Genomic DNA, 21,057 nt, shown 5'->3' with positions numbered 1-21,057 from the left:
ATAGAGATTACATACACACACTTTTTTTTTTTTTTTTTTTTTAAACATTGACCAAAAACCAAAGTAGAGTGGTTTTGTGTTTATTATGGAATAATAAAAAAAACAGTTGTGCTCTTCCCAAAGAATGATCTTTTGGGGCTGTTAAGGGTTTAGCCAAAGACCTGTGTTTAATGCTTGGATCAGGAGCCGGTCATTTAAAGTTTGACCACTGACCATTAAGGCAAGGTTTTATTTTACAGGAAAATGCTAATCACATTGCCCAATAAAGAAATTTAAAAAAAAAAGTAAAAAAGTAAATCAGATTATGGAACAGCAAGCAAGTCCCATCAAAATGGTTTCCCAAGCAAATATTACAATAAATACCTCAGTATCTGCTGATTAAAAGCTCCTTTCCTTTTAAATATGTTGATATGGCTACATACATAATCTAGACAGAACTGACAGTACAACAGAGATTGCCTGAACTCAGAATGCCCTCAAATAAGCACCAGTCATCCGGACACACAGATGCCCAAGCAAGAAAACATCTTCAATTATCTGACCATTTAGACGGCCTCAGGCTGGGACATTGTAAATATTGATTAAAGCACCCTGTATTTGAGCCTGTCTGCATATAACCTAGACAGTCTCAAGGACAAGGATTCGCAATGCTACAATTTCCCACCATAAGATTATACATCATAACTGCAAAAAAATAAACACATTTATGGCATACAAGCTGATATGACATGTAAGGGGTAAAAAGCCAAAGAACTGGGCTTGTCAAAATAGCTGTGCAGTCAACTGTGATCCATCTCATTTTTAGATGGATGTGTGATCATGATCACCTTAATGAAATGAACTTACTAATGCATGGTAATGTTTTAGATCTTGTTTCTAGGAATCGTTTACAGAATATAATTTTTTAAAAAAGCACTGGGAAAGCTAGATGGCCAAGAAAAGGACATAGTTTCTAAGATACAATCAAGGACAAATACTGATACCTGAAGTTATGAATGCCTCATTGCTTTCCCCTCCTACCCATGTCCTCATAGCACTGCTACATGTACACTGGACATTTAACCCATGTGCATCAAAAGCCAGCATTTTTGCACACCCAGAAGGCACTGGTGCAGCACCCAGTCCTGCAACCTACAGCTTTATCAAAGTGAGAAAAGCTGAAATACGCAGTTTTCACGTGGTACACGTTTAAGGCCAAAATGTGTGCAGATAGATAATCCAGACATAGGTATTCTGCATTCTATGCATACTTTCCTGAACGCTTAGGACTCTAAATGAGAACACCACTCAGCACAGCAATCAACCACGGCATTTTTCATATAGTCAGGGCTTCACCTGTGCCTCCCGGGCACACGAAAAATGCCAGATTTGACACAGAGGGGGACAATGTCTACAGATGAGGACCTCCGCTCAGGAGTTTTGTCTGAAGACTGTTTGCTGCGCTGGCCTGTGTGGGGACAAGCAATGTTTTTGTATGCCTAGGAGATGGTGGGTTTTAAGCTCTGCATATGCACCTGCCACACATTAGGATAAATTGTCCATATCCCTGTATAGCCATAATTGCCCAACTAGCACTTGCATAGTACTACGGCATAATCAGCCAGCTCCTAGTATCACGACCCCACAGAACCCTTGACAGGCAAATACCTCTAAGGCTAGGTTCACACTGCTGCAATCAGTACAATTATTTAGAGCTACTTGGTTGCAACCTTGATGAGGTGTGTATATTCTGTAGCAGTGGTCTCCAAACTGAAGCATGGAAGCCAGATGCTGCCCCTTGCTTGCTTTTATCCAGCCCTTGGGTCACCATTTCATCCACTGACACCAACAATGGGGCAAAATTCCTCCCAATGACAAGATAAGGCCCGATGACACCAATGATGGGGCACACTTCCTCCTACTGACACTAAAGATGGGGCATTGGCCATTGGGGGTAGAAAAGATGGTCGGGGGGAAAACAAAAAAAAAAAAAAACCCAAAAAACAGGCCGGCCCCCCTAAAAAGTCTGAAGAACCGTGAATTGGCCCTTTTAGAACGTTTGGAAAAAAAAAAAAAACCCACACACCAAAAGTAGTATAGGAACCTTTTCCAAAAATCACAGTGCTGTGTTGCATCAACGTAAATGGGCACCATTGAGAACAATGAGATTGCACTGTCACGCAATTGTGTGTGACTCAAGTCGCAGCTGAAATCACTAGTGTAAACCGGAGCCTATAAATCTGATTGAAGGTCTGTTTATGACTATATACAGTGTATGGTGAGGTGACATATCAAGCTTTTTAATAACCTCAGTCATCATTTATAACAATATATCCTTTGACAGGTGTTGATTTACTAAACTGTAGAATGGAATGCAATCTGGTGTAGCTGTGCATGGTAGTCAGTGTTTTTGTGTGTGAAAAAAAAAAAAAAAGGAAAATAAGCCAGTATTAGGACATTGAATCCCCAAAGAGTTTTAAAAATTATTTGTGTACTTGCTGAAAACAAAAGTTTCCTGTCCCACAAACTGATTAAAAGTTATTAACTTTAGATGACTTTACTTTCATGCTGCACACTCTAGGGTTCTTTGTTCATTAAAATTGTATCTGAATTTCCCCACATGTTTCTACAATACCACCACTGCACAAAAAGCTTTTGCAAACTCCAAGCAGGCTTTCATGTGTTTGGCTAGACTGAAGCCTCTCTGTGCCAATTTGCCATAAAGCCCAGATTGGTGGAGGGCTGCAGTGATGGTTGTCCTCGAACTTTTGTCCCATCTTCACAGAGGATCTCTGGAGCTCAGTCAGAGTGGCCATTGGGTTCTTGGTCACCTCTCTTAGTAAGGCTCTTCTCCCTCGATTGCTCAGTTTGGCCAGGCGACCAGCTCTTGAAAGAGTTCTGGTTGTGTGGAACTCCTATTTGAGAATTATAGAGGCCACTGTGCTCTTGGGAACCTTCAATGCAACAGAAATGTTTTTGTAGCCATCCCCAGATCTGTGGCCTTGCAGTAATCCTGTCTCTGAGCTTTGCAGGCAGTTCCATTATTACATTACATTGAGTTTATATAGCGCCAAAGGGTTTGCTCAGCGCTGTACAATAGAGGGGGGGACAATACATGAAACATTACAGCAACAACAAACAGCACACGAGGGGTTATAGGGCCCTACTCTTTCGAGCTTACAATCTAGGAGATTGACCTTATGGCTTTTTTTTCTGGAATATAGTGCATGGTCAGCTGTGAGGCCTTTTATAGAGGTGTGTGCGCCTTTCCAAATCATGTACAATCAATTTAAAGCAGAAATCCGGCAATTTGTTTTAATTTTGTTTGCCCGTGCAGTGGGTTAAATGCTCATTTTGTTCTAGAGGAGAGGACACCGAAGATACTCACATGACCCGCCGACCCTCTGCACACAAGACCGGTCCTTTCTCCTGTCGTCCCCCCCCCCCCCCCCATAGTCTTGTAAATTGACTTTTACTCATGTCAGCACACTCATTGCACGCTCCACAGACAGAAACAGTCCGCACCTGAGACGAATGTCAAGTGTTATTGCAAGAGGGTCTGAATACTTATGTCATTTTTTTTTTTATTTTTAAAAATTCTGTTCTGCTTTGCCATTATGGGGTACTGAGTATAGGTTAATGGGAAAAAATGAATTTAAACAACTGGAGGATCAGGCTGCAACATAATAAAACTGGAAAAAGTGAAGGGGGTACACACACACTACCCATTTATGCTCCCAAACACATCTCACTGCCTATGCTGACAGTTTTTTCCTGCATGATTTAGAGCAAAAAAAGGACTTAACTGTGTACCTAAAGCTGAACTACACCCAGGAAGTTTAGATTATTATTAAAGTTCTTCCTTAATTTGTCTAAAAATACTTGTCTTTTGCTTGTTAATGTGCTTTCCTTCTCTCTCAGGCTCCCCCCCCAAAAAAAAAAAAAAAAAAAAAACCCCCACACACATTTTAAGCAACTGGGCACTGCCGTTTTCATCCTGTAGAGAAACGTCTTCAGGTCCTATAGGACCATCCATATAGTTTAGTGAAGAAATGTCCTTCTGTGGAGACAAGATCACTGCATCACTCGGCTACAACCTACCCACAAGCCTTTGATTGGGGGACAAGTGTTTGCCAGGTTCAAAATCATGTGATACTTTGTTCCCACTAAAACATTGCCTTCTGGGATGTGCGATATGGACATCCCGAGAGGCAGCAGATAGCCAATTTCTATTGCTTATCTTCATCAAGGCAAGGCGAGGAATAAGTGGTGCAGGGCTGCACCATTATTCAAAGCATAAAAAAGTGTTAATTTACTTTTCTTAAAGTGCTACTAAACCCAGGACCCTGCATTCACTATATCTGGTCTCCCACAGTACACAGAACATGGAAGTGCAATTATTTTAGTATATACACACACACACACACACACACACACGTTAGAACAGTCCTCTAACTTCTATCAGTGTTCAGCAGAGCAACACACCTCTCTAGCAATACAAACAAAACTGAGCATGTGCAGAGTGACTCCATACAATATGTCTTATCAAGAGATAAGAGGGGGGCATTGGTAGAAGGGGAGGATCAGAGAAGTCAGGATCAAACAGCATTTTTACACAATGCAGAGGATTAACCCCTTAGGCTCCACAGTGAGTATAACAAGCATGCTTTACTGCATATACAGACTGATTTTACTGTTGCGGGTTTAGTAACACTTTAAAGAAGAACTCCAGGATAAGCAAAAAAAAAATGAAAAAAAAAATCAATTTGTATACCGCCCTACTCAAATCAGTTAATAAAAATTTTGACATTCCTTACCATTTAGAAGAAAGTCTATTTGAATTTTCATGACATCTCTAATCCAAAAAAAAAAAAAAAAAAAAACCCACAAAACAACAACAGCAGCATCTGATCTGCCTAGGAGGTGGTGTAACAGCAAGGATTACATCATATCCTCTCAGCAGAAGGAAACCACAGTTCCCATCAACCACAAGGAAATGTAGTACATGCGGGTACACTAGGCCTATACATTCTGAACATGTCTGAGAGTCTCGGTCCAACCACCACTGCAAGTGGGGCTGAATTACATCACTGCTTCCTGGAGAAAGAACTACAGAAGGGATGTCCCAAGACCAGTGGCAGGGGGACTAGGAGGAATAGCAGCCACCGGTCTTACAAACAAGAAACCAAAGAATTAACAGTTTGATTTAAAAATGAATAGGCTATTTCAGAGCAACTACTGAGAGAACCAGAAGCGCTGAACTTTTTGGCGCTATATAAATACTGTATAATAATAATAATAATATTCAGTGAAGGTAGAAAATCAGCAACAAGGACATGTAAATAAACATTTGCCCAGAGTTCTGCTTAAAAGAATTACAAACTGTGATTGTGTGAACTGGATGGGGAGGAAGTAGATAGAGGAAGTGTATTTAATGAGCAAAGATCTAATTTAAAGAAACAAAAACAGCATTGTAACAAAAGATATAATCACAGACAAGCAGTGAGTTATTAAGCAAAGTATCAATAAAACAGAAGATACAATCCCAGGTAAGGAGTGGTTCAATGAAGTAGCAAAGTATTATTAAAAACAAATAGAGAAAAATCTCAGAAATGATAATTACAGCCAACTGAACTTTCAGTTCACAGTGTGCAAAGTACTACAGTAAGTTTACACTAGAGTAAAGTTCACATTAGAATAGAGTTTCTTTGCAGAGGTCGGACACACCTCATGGTGGGTCAAAACTAGAGCTCTCCAAACAGCAGGGAGTATGAACTCTGCATTGCAGAACTATAGGTCTGACTCTTCAGGGGGCATGGGACTTCTGCAGATACCACTGCTTCCACGAAGAAAGCAAGTGTCATTATTATACAGGATTTATATAGCGCCAACAGTTTGTTCAGAGCTTTACAATACAACAGGAGACAATACAGTTCAATACTCCTTGGAGCTTACAATCTAGCAGGGAATCCTTATCTGCTGACTTTTCAAATCGTATTGCATCCACACCAAAATGGTGCAGGACCCTTTTTTATCTGCACTTGATTTGCATCGCAATCTGATTTCTGGCAATCGCACTGCATTTCGCGATCTGTTTCAGGGTGTCATTAATTTAACATTCACACCCACACCATGGACGCTGTGTGATTGAATTCGGTGCGGGAATGGCACAGGATTCGGTGCGTTTCCCGCATCGCATTAGTGTGAAACAGGTCTTAGGATTTTGCAGTCTGTTTTGATGCACTTGGATGTATTTTGCAGATTAAAAAATGAAAAAGTTTAATTGGGTTATAGTCTGGGTTCACACGAATGCGGTGACGGACACCGCATGTAATTCGCACAGGAATCGCGCAATCCTGTGCGACTTACATGCAATGTGTGCGACTTAAGCCATACATTTTGTATGGCTCAAATCACATTGCGCACCAACAAGGCACAGGACCCTTTTTAATCAGCACCTGAATTGCATCGCATTGTTATCACCCATGCAACGCAACTTCTGGCAATCACATTGAGTTTTGCGATCTGTTTCAGGGTGCCATTAATTTATCACTGACATCAGCACCAGATCGCATGAATGCCATGCAGTGCGGAAAATGCACAGAATCCACAGTGTTTCCCGCACCACATTAGCATGAACCTGGGCTTAAACATAATACCTATAATAAAGCTTACCTGTAGGTACAGTGAATGTCTCCTAGGTGGTGTTAAGGAGATATTTACATAGGATGCAGACAGTGACAACACTGGGACATGTGCTATAAAAGGAATGACATACTCATGCCGCCCCTTCAGAGCTCTGCGCCGTGGCCCCTGCCCATTCAAGCAGCTGCAGCCTGCAAACCCGGGTGAAGATGGAAGTCTTGTCAGCAGTGACCGCACACCGCTGGAGGGCTTCGTTTTAAGGCAAGTATGCTAGAATGTGCTAGTATGTGGTGCACATTATGACAAACCACCTGGGGCCCATGTGTATGTTTGTTTTTTTTCCATTAAAATAAACAAACATGTCACACCTCCCTGCTATGTGTAATGGTTTTGCACAGAGCAGCCCAGACCCTCCTCTTCTCAGGTCCCCATCATCAGCACTCCTGACTCTTCTCTCCTGACGAGTGCCCGCTAGAGGAAGCCATTTCCTATGGGGGCACTCGTGCGGGTTTCCTTCTGAGCCAGGCTGTTTGCATCTATTCAGACACACAGCCCGACTCGGCCCCGTTCCCGGCTCACAGGTTATGACTGACAGCAGCAGGAGCCAATTAATTTATAATTAATGGATTAAAAATGAATTTCTGCTATGCACCTTGGGTCCCAGTGGGTGATAGTTTTTCTGACTGGGTATCTCCGTTGACCACTCATGTTCTTAAAGTCTGGGATAGACGAAAGTCCTTATCGCTGGATCCCCAGTACTATTATTGGCACCAGTTGGGGGGTTTCCTATGGTTCCCACCCCCACTGGAAAAACACTATCCTTTTTTGAATCTTGGGTGTGGGACTGGGACATTAGTCTCTCATTTTATGGAGGGCGGTACCTTGGCTTCACTTGCTTCTCTTAGGGAATGGTTTGGTGGCTTTTTTCTAGACCAACCAGGGTGCCCAGGCACTTGTATCCATACAAATGCGCCGATCCCTACAACAGATACCTTTGTGGTGCTATCTGAGCCCATACAAAATGAAGTGGTGCAATTTCTGTCTGAATCACATGCGGTTTCATGCACCACTCCTGTGTGAGCCCAGGCTTCTCATAATGACAAATTGCACCATAAAAAAGTATAGAAAATTGGTATCGGAGAGTACAGGTATCAGTACTGGTCGGTAAACAGGTATCAATGCATCCCTAGTTATAACACCCTTCAGGTTTTGTTTTGTTTGCCATCTGTGTCCCATTGGGGACAATTTTCCTTCACTACATTACCACAACAGGAAGTGAGAGGAAATCCCTAGTAGCCCCAGAACTATTGGAAAACTCATATTTCTGTTCTGGTGTGCACTCATATTTTACAAAAGATAACTCAGGAAAAAAAAAAAAAAAAAACCCACACCACACCTTTCAGCACAATATAGGATAGAAGTCAATACAAAAATATCATACATATTTAAGCTGGTGTATCACAAAAAAATTATTTTAAAGAATCCATTCCATATCAGATATTTAGCATTTTCAATGACATGCTGCATGAAGATTGTCCATGTCACACGTATTTGACCATATCTATGGATGCAAGTGTATAGAGATGTCTGCAGGTCTCTTATAATTCTGCTGCCCTCCAGGCAGTTGAAATGACCTTTACAACTGGCCAATTTCTAAAGCAATTAGGACTTACCTTCATTTTGCATAAAGTTTGTTCTGTGTTGGACTATAATAATTTCCAAAGGATATTAAACAGATGTACAGGAGGAGCTAGGTTTTAAAGCCAATTTTCTTGAACTGTACGAGCTAAAAGCTCTCACCTATAATTAAGCTTATACACAGGTATGTGATATTACGATTTAAATACTCCAAAATAGTATGACACACATACCTAATGCTGCGTTTTATTATCGCATAGGCGTGCCTACCAACCAAGAATGCAGAATCTCTCAAGGAAAAGGCAAAAAGGTGGACACAATTCTATACACTTTGAGATTGTGATAAAGTACAGGTAGAGCAGGCTGTCAAAGATACAAGTCCAATCTATTTGACCATCAAGATAATCCCACTCAATTCAGCAAACATAATGACAGGCATCTGTGAAGAGTAAATACATGTCAATGGGCCAATCTGTTGGCAACTGCAACAAGCAAGCCCTTCTTGTAAAATGCCACAGAGCATACTTGCTATTTTACAGTTCTAATCTTGACTGGAAAATATTCCCCATCCAGAATGCTATATTATCAGACAGAAACCCGAAAAGGAAAAAAAAAAAAATATATATATCTGCATTTTGATTTTTCTTTAACAATGATACCAGTTTTACATTATACTTTAACTCATACCCTACTAAATTATCAGATCAATGAAGCTAAATGCGACAAAGTGAATCTTTCTACCATTCAAACAGATAATTCATAAAAGGGAATTGCTACTGTCAAATTCAGCTTGATGGTAACATAACCGCAAAAAACTAGGGATGCACCAAAATTTGTCCAAAAACTCCTATCTGGCTTTGGCCGATATGAAAATAAGCACAGATACAGGTGCCAAAAATAACCCCACCCCTCGCTGCCGCCACCCGTAGGTGGTCCTCAGCCTTACCTGAGAAATCAAATGATCCAGGCGCTGGGCATAGACATAATTGAAGGAAAGATGGCCTCCACTCATCTCTATGCCCTTGGAGGACAGGATCCAAGTCACTTCCAGTTCTGGTGCCTTGAAAACAAGGCCAATCTTTCTTTTTTTATAAGCACTAGATCAATACTTTTTTTGATCTAATGTTTTACATTGTAGACAAGAGATGTGGGGTCTTATTAACCCCATATCTCTCCATAAAGAGGACCTGTCACTACTTATTTCCATCACAAGGGAAGCATGCATTTCTTGTGATAGGAATAAAAGAGTAAAATTTAATTTTTTTTTTTTATTTACAGAAAAAAAAAAATTTTTAAAGTGCCCCCAACCCCCATGCTCACGCGTAGTGGTGAACGCATATGGGAGGTCACACCCACAAATGTAAACTGTGCTCAAAGCATACGCGAGATATCACCATGAATTTAAGAGCAATAATTCTAGCACTAGACCATCTGTAACTTTACACTGGTAACGTGCGACCGCAATTTTAAAGCGTGCCATGTTGGGTATTTACTCGGCGGAACATCAATTTTCATGTTACAAAAAAAGTGGGTGGGGAATATATATATATATATATTTTATTTTTTTTATCGTTGTGTTCCCCCCCCCCCCGAAAAAAAAAAACCCCATCATCTACTGCTGTACCGATAATTAAAGGGACAGCTTATCTATTCTACCCATACCGCAGGGATATCCAACTATTTAATGTTTCACAAAGCTCTGTCTATTCTTTTTATTGGAGTGTCACATACCATTTCTGCCTGCTTATGAAGCGTGCTAGCTCCTAGGTTGGATTCTGTTTACTCATAAATCAGCATAAATACCTACTGGAGATATGACCTTGGAATGTTTATCAAGATGCAGATCTTAGACGAGATTGTTTGCTGGTTATAGGAAACCAAAAATATAGGAGACACAATATTGCTGTGGGCTACAGTATATAATAATTTTAAATTCACCAAAAAAAAAAAAAAAAAAAAAAAAAAAAAAAAAAAAAAAAAGGCAGCTGCAGCCAATGAATCACACAAATCAACGTTTCAGACCCCCACTGTTTCTTAGATTAAAGCACACAGTCTGTCAACCCAGTGTGTTTGGCACGGATTACTTGGACCCAGGTTTCAAGGTTCAGAACTAGAAAGTAAACCAGTATTTTGTCTAAGCGATAAAAGGCTACCTGATATGGCTGACCGTAACTCAAGGAAGTTATCACTTTTACAATGCAAGTGTAAAAAATCCCTTTAACTTGATAATTTTCTCATTTATGTTTACAAGTTCCTTTGTAGAACAAGCTCATTAGAAAGTCTGGGGCCCACAGTAAAACCCAGGGGATTCCCAAATATTACAAAATAAAAAAAAAAAAAAAAAAAAAAAGAAGGGGGAATTGAAAGATTACAGTTGCAGAAATAGATTATGCAGACTGGCAAGCACCATATAACATTTTAGAGTAATAAAATGTGTTGCTGCTTCTTTCATCCCCTCCTACTTTTCAAAAGGTAGATTATTCAGAAAAAAAAAAAAAAAAGCCTCAATTTCTGACATTACATAACAAACAAAAGGGCGAGTGTCAATGCAATCATCCTTTGTTGTTAATAAGTGTGTAATGCTGCGATTACAAGAGGAAAAAGAAAATGCAAAGTGTGACGAGGACCTCAGGACAGAATTATTCAATGACAGAGTAAAAATTCCTGAGACAGCAGGCATTTGTTTCATTATTCCTCTGCACAAAGAATGACATAGTAAGGGGATGTGCCAGAAAGTGCATGGTTCATGCTTCTGGAATTTGGATTTTGCATCTCACCTCTCAGTCACATGACCGATTACTGTATTAATATAGTTGGAAATTAAATAAAAAGAGACTGCGCCCTATTTCTTCTCTTTCCATTTAACATTCAAGTACAAAAAATGTTATATAACACTATCATTTAAACTACAAATCACAAGAACTCTGGGCTGTTTTGTACTAACATAGTACAACAGAAAAAAAAAAAAAAAAAAAAAAAAAGAAAAAAGGGTACATAAATCAACCAAAAAAGAACTTTCAGTTTCATGCATTTGTCTTGTCACAAAAATCGTCAACAGCAAAAAGGTCCCCTGTTCAAGCAAAAATCACTGACTAGAAAGTTTGGATAAAATATAGAGTCCCAATCATGCCTCATTGCCAAAGACAAAGCTCTGTAAATGGTCAATTAAATGCAATTTGAGGGGTCCTGAAGCCATGAGCACTTTGCATTGTGCAGGATTTGAGAGCCCCAACCTATATTACAATATACCAAAGCAAAGATAAAATACTTTTCACAGATCTGCTTTATTAGGGATTACAAATGCTAAACCTTGGACCAACCTCATCATAGGATAAGTATGTCAACTCACATCTGACCAACTACATCGCTCCACTGCTTGTGAAGAAAGAATAATGGTTATGCCCAAATGACCGAAAGCAGTTTTTTTTTCTTTTGTTGCACATTGGCAAGTTGTAAAACTCTTTAACCAGTAGAGATATTTTATGATCACCAACAGTCAGCTATAAACCACTGCATCCGTAGGCCAAAGCAAGTGATCAGACAATGCTCCTGGCCCCATATATAGTTCTGCGTCTTCTACTGGCCAATGACAGGTTTTTAACAAAAATGCCACTATTTACCTATCCCATATTAGAGATAGAGAAATACACACACACCCCCACACACACACACACCCACACACACACCCACACACACACCCACACACACACCCACACACACACCCACACACACACCTAACATTTTTGGCTCTATACACCACCACAATGGATTTGAAATGAAACGAACAAGATGTGCTTTAACTTGGGAGGCACATATGCAAACTGTTGTAATTCCTACAACATTCACCTGATTTGGATGTAAATTTCCTTCAGTTTCAATTATTTTATACTTTCGTTAGAATGGAGTGGAATAGGAAGTGGAGTTTATTACCCTTCACGTACAAGTAATAGCACTTTCTGTCTTCCTAGACAAGTTGGCAGAAGATCCATTGGTTAAGAGATTTTTTTTTTTTTTTCCCCCCATAGAACATGTCACAGGTTCAGCAAGTTTGCTCCCATGTTGGATTTGCCTAAATAGATATGCTAAATGGGTTAATTAAACTACCCTTTGAACCAATACTAGACTATTCATTAAAATCAGATTTAAAGTGGACTTTTCTTCCTGCCATTATTACAGCTAGAAGAGTTGGGAATTTACAAGCTTTATCCATAAAGGAAACCTGACAATTCTTTTGGATCTACTGAAGCCAGACCCTATGCATCTTTCAAAAAAGGAAGCTTTGGTATTTCATAGGATGCTGAAGATTACAATTCCTTCCTTATGCTAGAACAAAGACAATGGGGCACAGAACTTCCACTCTTTGGATTTTCAGAGATGTCTTCCCAGTTCTCTGGATGCTATGAGAACATAAGAAGATTGAGTCATCTTCTTGTCTTGTTTAGTGGCCCCACAGAAGGGCTTGTAGGTTTCAAAAATGCACAGTTGCCAGAAAAATAAAAAAAACTACAGTATATCCTTTGTTTCTAAAAGGATAGCAAGAACCTCCTTCATTAAAAATGGGATTTCAGATCTCGGCAGAAGAATCAGGAGCAACAGTAGAGCAAATCAGCACAGTGGCTATTTGGTCTGATCCAGATACCTTTGTCAAACACTACACTACATTGAAGGTAATCTCACAAAAAAAAAAAAAAGCTTTAAAAGCAGAAAAGTTCTACAGGCAGTGGACCCATACTGAGATAGGAAAAAGCAAGTAGTAAACACCTTTGCTGCTATCCTGCAAAATAACTGGAGAATCCCCCAGAGGGGAAAAAAAAAAACAAAAAAAAAAAAAAAAACAAAAAAAAAAAAAAAACACACTTACTAGTAACAGTGTTTCTATAAATCTTCCAGGACCACACAACTTTTTCCCAGCCATGTTTAATGTGGTTATTTTTTAATATTTTTTCCTCATACACTGGTGGAGGTAGTCTACTTTCAGCCCAGAGACAAAGGGGGCAGGTGGGGTCTTTCACTGACTATGGTCATCTCTCTCTGCTGTCCTGGAAGATTCATAGAAAGTTACCAGTAAGCCTAACTAGTTTTTAGCTGCATTATTTGGGTTGGTGACAGGGCCCCTTTAAAAAGTATATGTACACCCCAACAATGACCTACTTATACTTAACTCCCTTTTGGTCTTTAAAATATACCATTAAAATGGTTTTGTTATATGCATTTGATAGTCAAAAAAAAAATACCTGTAGCTGAGCCAATTTCTTACTGTGCTCTTTGCCACTACGTTATGGAGATGGTCAGTCCTAACATGCCTCCTGTTCTAGGGTGATAACGCTACACCTCTATGGCTATAGTACAGTGATGGCAGGTTACTGACAAAATCGCCAGGTAAAAAAGTAAAGCCAAGAAGGACTGAAAATATAAAGGAAGGATTGCATCCACCACATCTGGACTGGTAACCTGTAACATATTACATTTTCATTCTTGGGTTTAAATACACCATAACTGAATGAAACCTTTGCTGATGCATTTTTTCTGCCAAAGAACGGTTTTGTATTACAAATATTTGCAACATCTTTAGTTTGAGATATTTAGCAGACATTCATTAACCTACATGGTTTTGATGGCAAATGTTGTACATGAGAAATTTAGCACCCTGAAAAGTTTTATCAATGTATTCCACTGATTTTTGCCATTCAAAAATGTTTAATGGCTAGATATCAATGCATGTAGATCTTAAACACAAATGCCTGTCATGCTGGTAAAATACAAAATGAATCCCAACAGTACCAGAAAGAAAAACAAACAATTGGCTGTGTGAACAACAGTACTTACAGTATACAGTATTTACAGCACAAGTGAAAAACTCACACACATGAAAAGTAGAGTTGCACCAATACCGGTAGCAGTGCGGATAATAAGCATTTGCTCGAGTACTCGTACAACTGCTCTGAAACATTTGCGGTGCAATTTGAGCTCATACAAAATGAATGGGCTCAAATCACACTGCAAAGAACTGTATGTAATTTGAACAAGAATACAGTGCGATTTCTGTCCGACTCACATACAGTTTCTCTGCGGGTGCGGTGTGATTTGAGCTATTAATTTTGTATAGCTGAAATCACACTGTAAAGGTATTGATAATGAGTAACTGCGTGTAATTGAGCACAAGTATCGGTACTCATACTCACTGATAAACAAAAACCACACTATCAGTGCAACCCCAATACAAAAAAGGTATATAGAGCCTAAAAAGGGAAAATAAATGGACTGTATCCTTTTATCAATGAAGGATTTTGAAGGCGTTTGTTACTCTAACATTTCATATGCCTAATATGTGCCTGTTGTACTATGTACTTGCATGAAACAGTAACCGGTTTTCCTTGCATTGCTTCCTTTGTGTAAAATACCTGGTGATCCTGCCAGTTTCCCGGATTTCCTATTTCAAACTGATCACACCAGGGCATAGAAGCGCTTCCATCCCAGTGTGGTCAGTTTTCTTCTTTGCATTCAACTAAAGAGTGCACCCTATACTCCAATTGTCAGGCTTGTGCTGACATCATCCCCCCCACAGCTCTTTAGCTGGAAGATCAGTGTATTGCTGTTTCTCTGCCTCCTGATGACATGCCACCCCCAGCTCTCTATGCCCCTTATGTATCTAAGAATAGAGGTCATGTGATCACTTCTAAACACATACACACAACACTGAACTTATGAACAGAGCATGCAATACCAACAGCATAGAGCATCAGAATGTCCCCCAATATCTCTCCTGGTGACCATACCAACCACGGTTTAAAGCAATACTGTGCATGTATGCCTGTCTGGTCCTCTCTTGCCTGTCTGGTCCTCTCTTGCCTGTCTGGTCCTCTCTTGCCTGTCTGGTCCTCTCTTGCCTGTCTGTGCACGTTGATACAGGCAGTAACCTCACATCAGGTTTGAGTCTGTCTCCTGGAAGCACACATGTAAAAGTGGCAACAGTAGGTAGCAGAGCCACCCCAGAAGAGGAAACCTGCAGCAGGGATATTATGACCAGCTCAGTGAAGATGAAAGGCTTTTAAAGAAGATGCAGCAGACAACACAAGTGCACAGGTAAGCTGCTATAAAAGGTTTTTACAATCTGAGGGTTTAATAATACTTTAAAAGTGACCTGTAGACTGAAATATGTAGGCTGTCATAGTTGGAAGTTCCACTGGGAATGACTTTTCCGGACTCTCATGCGGATCTAAGAACTTCAATTGTTTTTGAGCTGCTGGCTCAAATGAGTATACAGATTAGAAGTTCTGACATCACTTGTACTTTTGTAGGCTTCCAAAGAACCCTACTTATTTTTTTTCTCCATCTCCACTTCCCTTTTATGCTGGTTTGAGCTAGAAACATACTCACCCTCTGAGCAAATCCAACATTGTAGGGATCTGCTGTTGCACCCTGCCACCTAACTCACCAAGGTCATTGGAAGCAGACTGTCTCTTCCAGGTTTTATGCGGCACCTCAAGGCATTCCTCCTTCAACATTGTGTCTATGCCTCCTGGGATACAGGACATGGATATCCCTGGAAACAGTGGGGGGCAATGCGACTTCATTTTTGCCTTGGCAAGATTGGAGTCGTGGGGGAAGTTGGAACATAGAACTGAAAATAGACCAAAACCTACAGCTAGGTAAATAATTCTCTCAACACAGATTTCTTTTAGAGTTCATGCATATGGCCATTTGTAGGCATTTTATATGTTTAGTGTAAGTTTCCTGGGGCTTTCCCATGCCTTAAGTCCGGTCACTGGCACACACAGCCTGGCAGTCAAGAAAATGGCTGCAAGCGGCCATACTTTGTAAGCGTGGATGCTCGTTTGCATATGCTTTTACCCACGCACGCGTGGAAGTTCGGGAAATATACCGTAAACAGTTCCCAGCTGCGGCACCTTGGGCACAGAAGAGCCCCGAGTAGCTTATGCTATGCATATAAAATACCTGCAAACAGCCATGTGCATGAACCCTAAATGAAAGCTGTGCTGAGAAAATGAGATCTTGCCTTCTCAGGCTTCTATACTCAGAAAATGCCTACAAATGTCCACGATCCCTTGAGGTGGTTTTAAACCCACTTACCAATATTGCAGTTTACCAATTCTTAGATTTGAGGACTGCATTAGTTTCCTTTCTCCCCCCCCCCCCTCTTTTTCCTATATTTTCACCTGGTGATTAAACCAGCAAGTCTGTTTTTTCAAAAAGAACAAGCTCTCTTGCAGATGTAGCAGTCAGTGTTGAGACAAACCTTTTACCACTGACAGAGGTGCTTACAATGATCAGCTTTTATATTAGTAAAACCTTTATCTCAAAAAAGAAAAAAAAAAAAACTGTTTGCTGTAACTGCTTATAAAGTGTGAGCTGGAAGTAAGCTTCAAATTTGTTAGTGTATTTAAATCTGCTAGTACATCCAACACTCCCATGCCCCAGGTTGACAATGCGGCTGTACAAATGTGCCCCCTGGCCCTCCTTCGTCCAATGTGGAAGCACTCAATTACAAGAAGTGCGTTACTGGCCAGATCACTAATTGAAAACAGAGAAAGAAAACTAAAAAGAGAAAGCTAATGCAGCCACATCCAATACTTAGTAAGCTGTAATATATTACATTTCTGGTTTTAAAGTGATTCTAAATGCATTTTTGTAAAATAACAAAAAAAAAAAAAAAAGTGTTAGGCCTCATCATTTACGGAGGAACCTGTGACGCCCATGTGTAAGGGGCCACAAACTGTGTAAAGACCTGAGTAATGCTGAGTATAGGTGAGTAAAGGTGTGTTAGTGCATAGACGAGTAAAATTCTTCTTCATTGCCAGAATTGCAATATACTCATTTAAATTTTGCGCAAACATACAAGTAAATTACAGCACTCAAATTAAACATTTTCTATTTTACTGATCTGTACTCAACGCTGTATTGCTGATCTTTACTCAGCTGTGTGCAGTGTCCCATAGAGAACAATGCATCTCATTTCAAGTCAGAAAAAAAAAAAAAATCTGCATTTTTACTCCCATGTGCAAGAGGCCCTAAAAACATACCTGCTCTGTGCAATGGTTTTGAAGAGAGCAGCCCCAATCCTACTTCTCTCGGGTCCCCCACTGGCACTCCTGGCTCCTCCTCCCCGCTGAGTGCACCAATAGCAAGCCACTTGCCCTGGAGGCACTTGTGCGTGCTCACTCCCAAGCAGGCTTTGGGTGTCCTGCCCTCTCCTCTCTGGTTGTGATTTGATAGCAGCAGAAACCAATGGCTATCGCTGCTGCCTCTCTGTCTCTTTCAATGAGAAGAGAGATCTGCTCTTGTGCACATCACTGGATTAAGATCGGGCTTAGGCAAGTATTGGGGGGGGGGGTTCAGCTGCACAAAAGGTAAAAACGTCTTGTACCTTAAGAACTATTTTAAAATGTGATTAAAACCCACAACAGTAAAATCAGTCTGTATATGCAGTAAAGCATGCTTGTTATACTCACTGTGAAACCTAAGGGGTTAATCTTCTGCATTGTGTAAAAATACTGTTTGATCCCGACTTCTCTGATCCTCCCCTTCTTCCAGTGCCCCCTCATTTCTTGATAAGACATATCATGTAGACTCACTCTGCACATGCTCAGTTTGGTGTGTATTGCTAGAAAGGCTTTTTGTTTTTCTTGGGAGAGTGCATGTGATCAGCACAAGGCCAATCAGGACTGTAAAGACAGGTCAGGGATTCTGCATCCTCCTAGAGCAAAATGAAAACTCCTACAAGCTTTAACCAGTGCTCCTCTGGACACGAATAGAAGTCACAAGACTGCTGATGAGAAAAGGTATTTAGTTTATATTTACTAAAATAATTGCACTTCCATGTTCTGTGTGAGACCAGATATAGTGAATACGGGGTCCTGGGTTTAGTAACATTTTAAGAAAAGTAAGTTACCACTTTATGCTTTGTATAGTGGTCCAGCCCTGCACCACTCATTTACTCACTGTGGGACCTAAGGAGTTAATCCTCCACACTACGTAAAAAGGCTGTTTGATCCTGTCTTCTCTAATCCTCCCTTTCTTCCAATGTCCCCAATCCATCTCACGATAGTACAGATCCTTAGGAGATTCTCTGCACATATTCAGTTTGGTGTGTATTGCTAGGGTTTTTTGTTTTTTTCACAGGTTCAATCAGCACTGTCTGGACAAAGGGTCAGAGGTCATGCAGCCTCATAGAACAGTCAAAAGGGGAATGAAATCTCCTACAAGATTAACCAGTGCTCAGCTGGACACTGATAGAAGTCACAAGACTGCTCTAACTGCTGATGAGAAAAAAAGGTATTTATCAGTTTACTAAAATAATTGCATTTCCATGTTCTGTGGGAGATCGCATATAGTGAATGCAGGGTCCTGGGTTTAGTAACACTTTAAATTGGAATGCCACCCAAAAGATGAAGTTCTGCTTGTTGGCATCCCCCCCTCCTCCATTTTTGGCACTTTTTTCACCTCTTTGACAGATATCCACTCCCACTTCCGGCTGAATTCACATGGCAATCTCTGGCCCCTGCAGCCTTCTGGGACATATCACAGGTCACACAAAACAGTGGGACCAATCACAAAGTAGGAAACCAGCTGTAAAGCAGGGCTGGTGGTTTCCCTAAGGCTACGTTCACACTAGCGTTGTGTGCAGGCGGCAGAGAGGAGTTTGGGAAACGTTTTTACCGCTTCCCAAACACCTCTGCCAATTCTGCCCATTACAGCACATGGTGCTGTTCTAACGGGAGCATTTGCATCACGGCAAAACGGACGCCTCTGGTCGAATCAGGAGGCGTTGAAGCCTCCTATTTTAGTCTATGGTACCCCTCCGCAAACGCCTGGCCGGCGTTTGCGGCGCGGTTGCGGAGCGGTAACACCACTCAAACTGCATTATAGGCGTTTGTGGGGCGTTATTAACGCTCGTCAAACGCCCAGCAACAGCCGCTAAACTGCGCATGCCGAGTGTTAAAAACCGCTCCACAAACGCCGGACCAACGCTTGCCAAACGCTATAAGGGCGTTTGGCAAGCGTTGGTAAAACAGCCAAGTGTGAACGAGCCCTTAGTTAAGATGCTGGTGCCTGCACCTGAAGCAGATCAAGGAAATCAGCTCAGGTGTGGACATCACCAGACACCTGGACAGGTAAGTGCCCTTATATTAACAGTCAGCAGCTACAGTATTTGTACCTACTGACTTTTTTTTTTTAGACCAGAGTTCCACTTTAACGAGTGCGCCTGTGTCCTTGATCACACACACCAAACTAGTTCTAATTCCCAATTGAGCCAAGATACACGTCCTTCTCTAACAAACCCATTCTGATCCATATTTCACAAACCCTGGGATCTCGCTTTGCTTGCTTTAATTACTGTGCAAACACTGAAATCCAAGCTGGTTCAGTTTACAAGCAGTGCAGGTAGCCTCAAATCCCCGAACAGACTGCAAATGATTCAATGGCTCTATGGCTGAGGGACTCCCCTGCCCTGTAAAGGCGAAACAAAAACTAAAAGCGCCGGTGGCCAAAATGTCATGAGATGAGGGCAGACTGACAAAGCACGGCCACTCTTCCAGCAGTCACATGACCACACTACCACCACCACAACAGAATGGGAGGTGAGGGGATGGTGTGTGGAGCCCCGGCCAGGAGCCATGCAGGTGTATGAGAAGACAAGTCCATGTTCGGGACAAGGCCGGGCTCCTCAGTCTGCGTACACAGCGCCCACCATATGTACTCCTCGTATAATGAACACAGACGACACGTACCTGCTGACCCCACAGGGGAGACACCTAGACACTCACACTCTATACACTCAGATGTCATACACGTATATAGAACATATGAGAGCAGCGGAGCCAATAGAAGCCGGGCTCCCAGCTTACCGTGCGGGTTATAGCAGAGGAGCTCCCCCGAAGTCAGCTGTCTCTTCACCCCTCCCCGTTCTCGGTTGCTGTCAGCCCGGGCTCTTCCTTCCTCCTCACAACCACAACAACATGGCGGAGCGCGAGCACGTCGAGAAGGCCTGGCAAGAGGAGGGGAACGTCCCAGCGACAAGCACTCTCACGCAGCCGGGCACACCTCCTTACCAAGAGCGCTGTGAACGCGCAGACACGCCCCCTTTGTTCACCTGCGCGCCACCTCCCCGCAGTTCGTCGAGTGACAGCCATAGACAGAAGGCGTTGTAGTGGGTGTGTCGCCGGTGGGCGGGACTGAAGCGTGTTGCGGCTTCAACTGTTCTCGATGACAGATCTCCTGTATTGGGCGGGGTGACAGCGAAGCAGGGGCGTGTACTCGTGGCACCCAAACAAAGTGCTTAAAGAGACAGCTCCTTGTGCAGCTCTGCTGCGACCCGCATGTATATGTAGGGATGCGTTTTTCAGCCAGTCAAATGGCTCATGTACACTGCAGCCAGGGGCGGACTGACCATTTGAAAACTCGGGCACTGCCCGAGGGTCCGGGGTAAGTAGGGCGCCCCATGAGATGCCCCTGTTACTTTTTTCATAGGCTTTTTTGAGTTTGGCCAAGGACACGGGCCCCATGATCCCCTATTGCCTGGGGGCCCCATGAGTTGTCAGTCCGTCCCTGACTGCAGCTGATAAACTCGCGTTTCGGAGCTTTTCAGCATTTTTTCAGCAGCCCCTGAACTCTCCTTAATGTTTTCCTATGTGTCCATGTACATAACTTCGTTTACAGTCGTTTACAGGTAGCTGAGTTTACAGTCGTTTTTTTGAACACAGAAAACCTGTGTTCAGCACTTGATTTTATCAGCATTTCAAACGCCAAACACTTGTAAATGCAGCAAATTGCGTT

At 41.6% G+C, this 21,057-nt stretch overlaps 1 protein-coding gene across 5 annotated transcripts in view; it reads right to left on the bottom strand.

Annotated features, from left to right (window-relative positions):
• The window catches only part of MTMR3 (myotubularin related protein 3), a 120,260-nt gene extending 99,971 nt beyond the window's left edge, over window positions 1-20,289 (bottom strand). For 2 of the 5 annotated variants that reach the window (XM_089655459.1, XM_089655461.1), the window contains exon 1: window positions 20,130-20,288. The gene's annotated coding sequence lies outside the window, so the exon portion shown is untranslated. Of the gene's footprint in view, window positions 1-20,129 lie in introns of all 5 variants that reach the window. The other 3 variants (XR_016306643.1, XM_089655462.1, XM_089655460.1) reach the window with 3 other exon arrangements.
• Between the last annotated feature and the right edge of the window lie 768 nt (window positions 20,290-21,057).

This window comes from Staurois parvus, unplaced genomic scaffold (assembly GCF_062004578.1).
Source record: "Staurois parvus isolate SC_StPar_1 unplaced genomic scaffold, SC_StPar_1.0 ptg000840l, whole genome shotgun sequence".
NCBI classification, from domain to species: domain Eukaryota; kingdom Metazoa; phylum Chordata; class Amphibia; order Anura; family Ranidae; genus Staurois; species Staurois parvus.
This window is presented reverse-complemented; position numbering and strand designations above follow the sequence as displayed.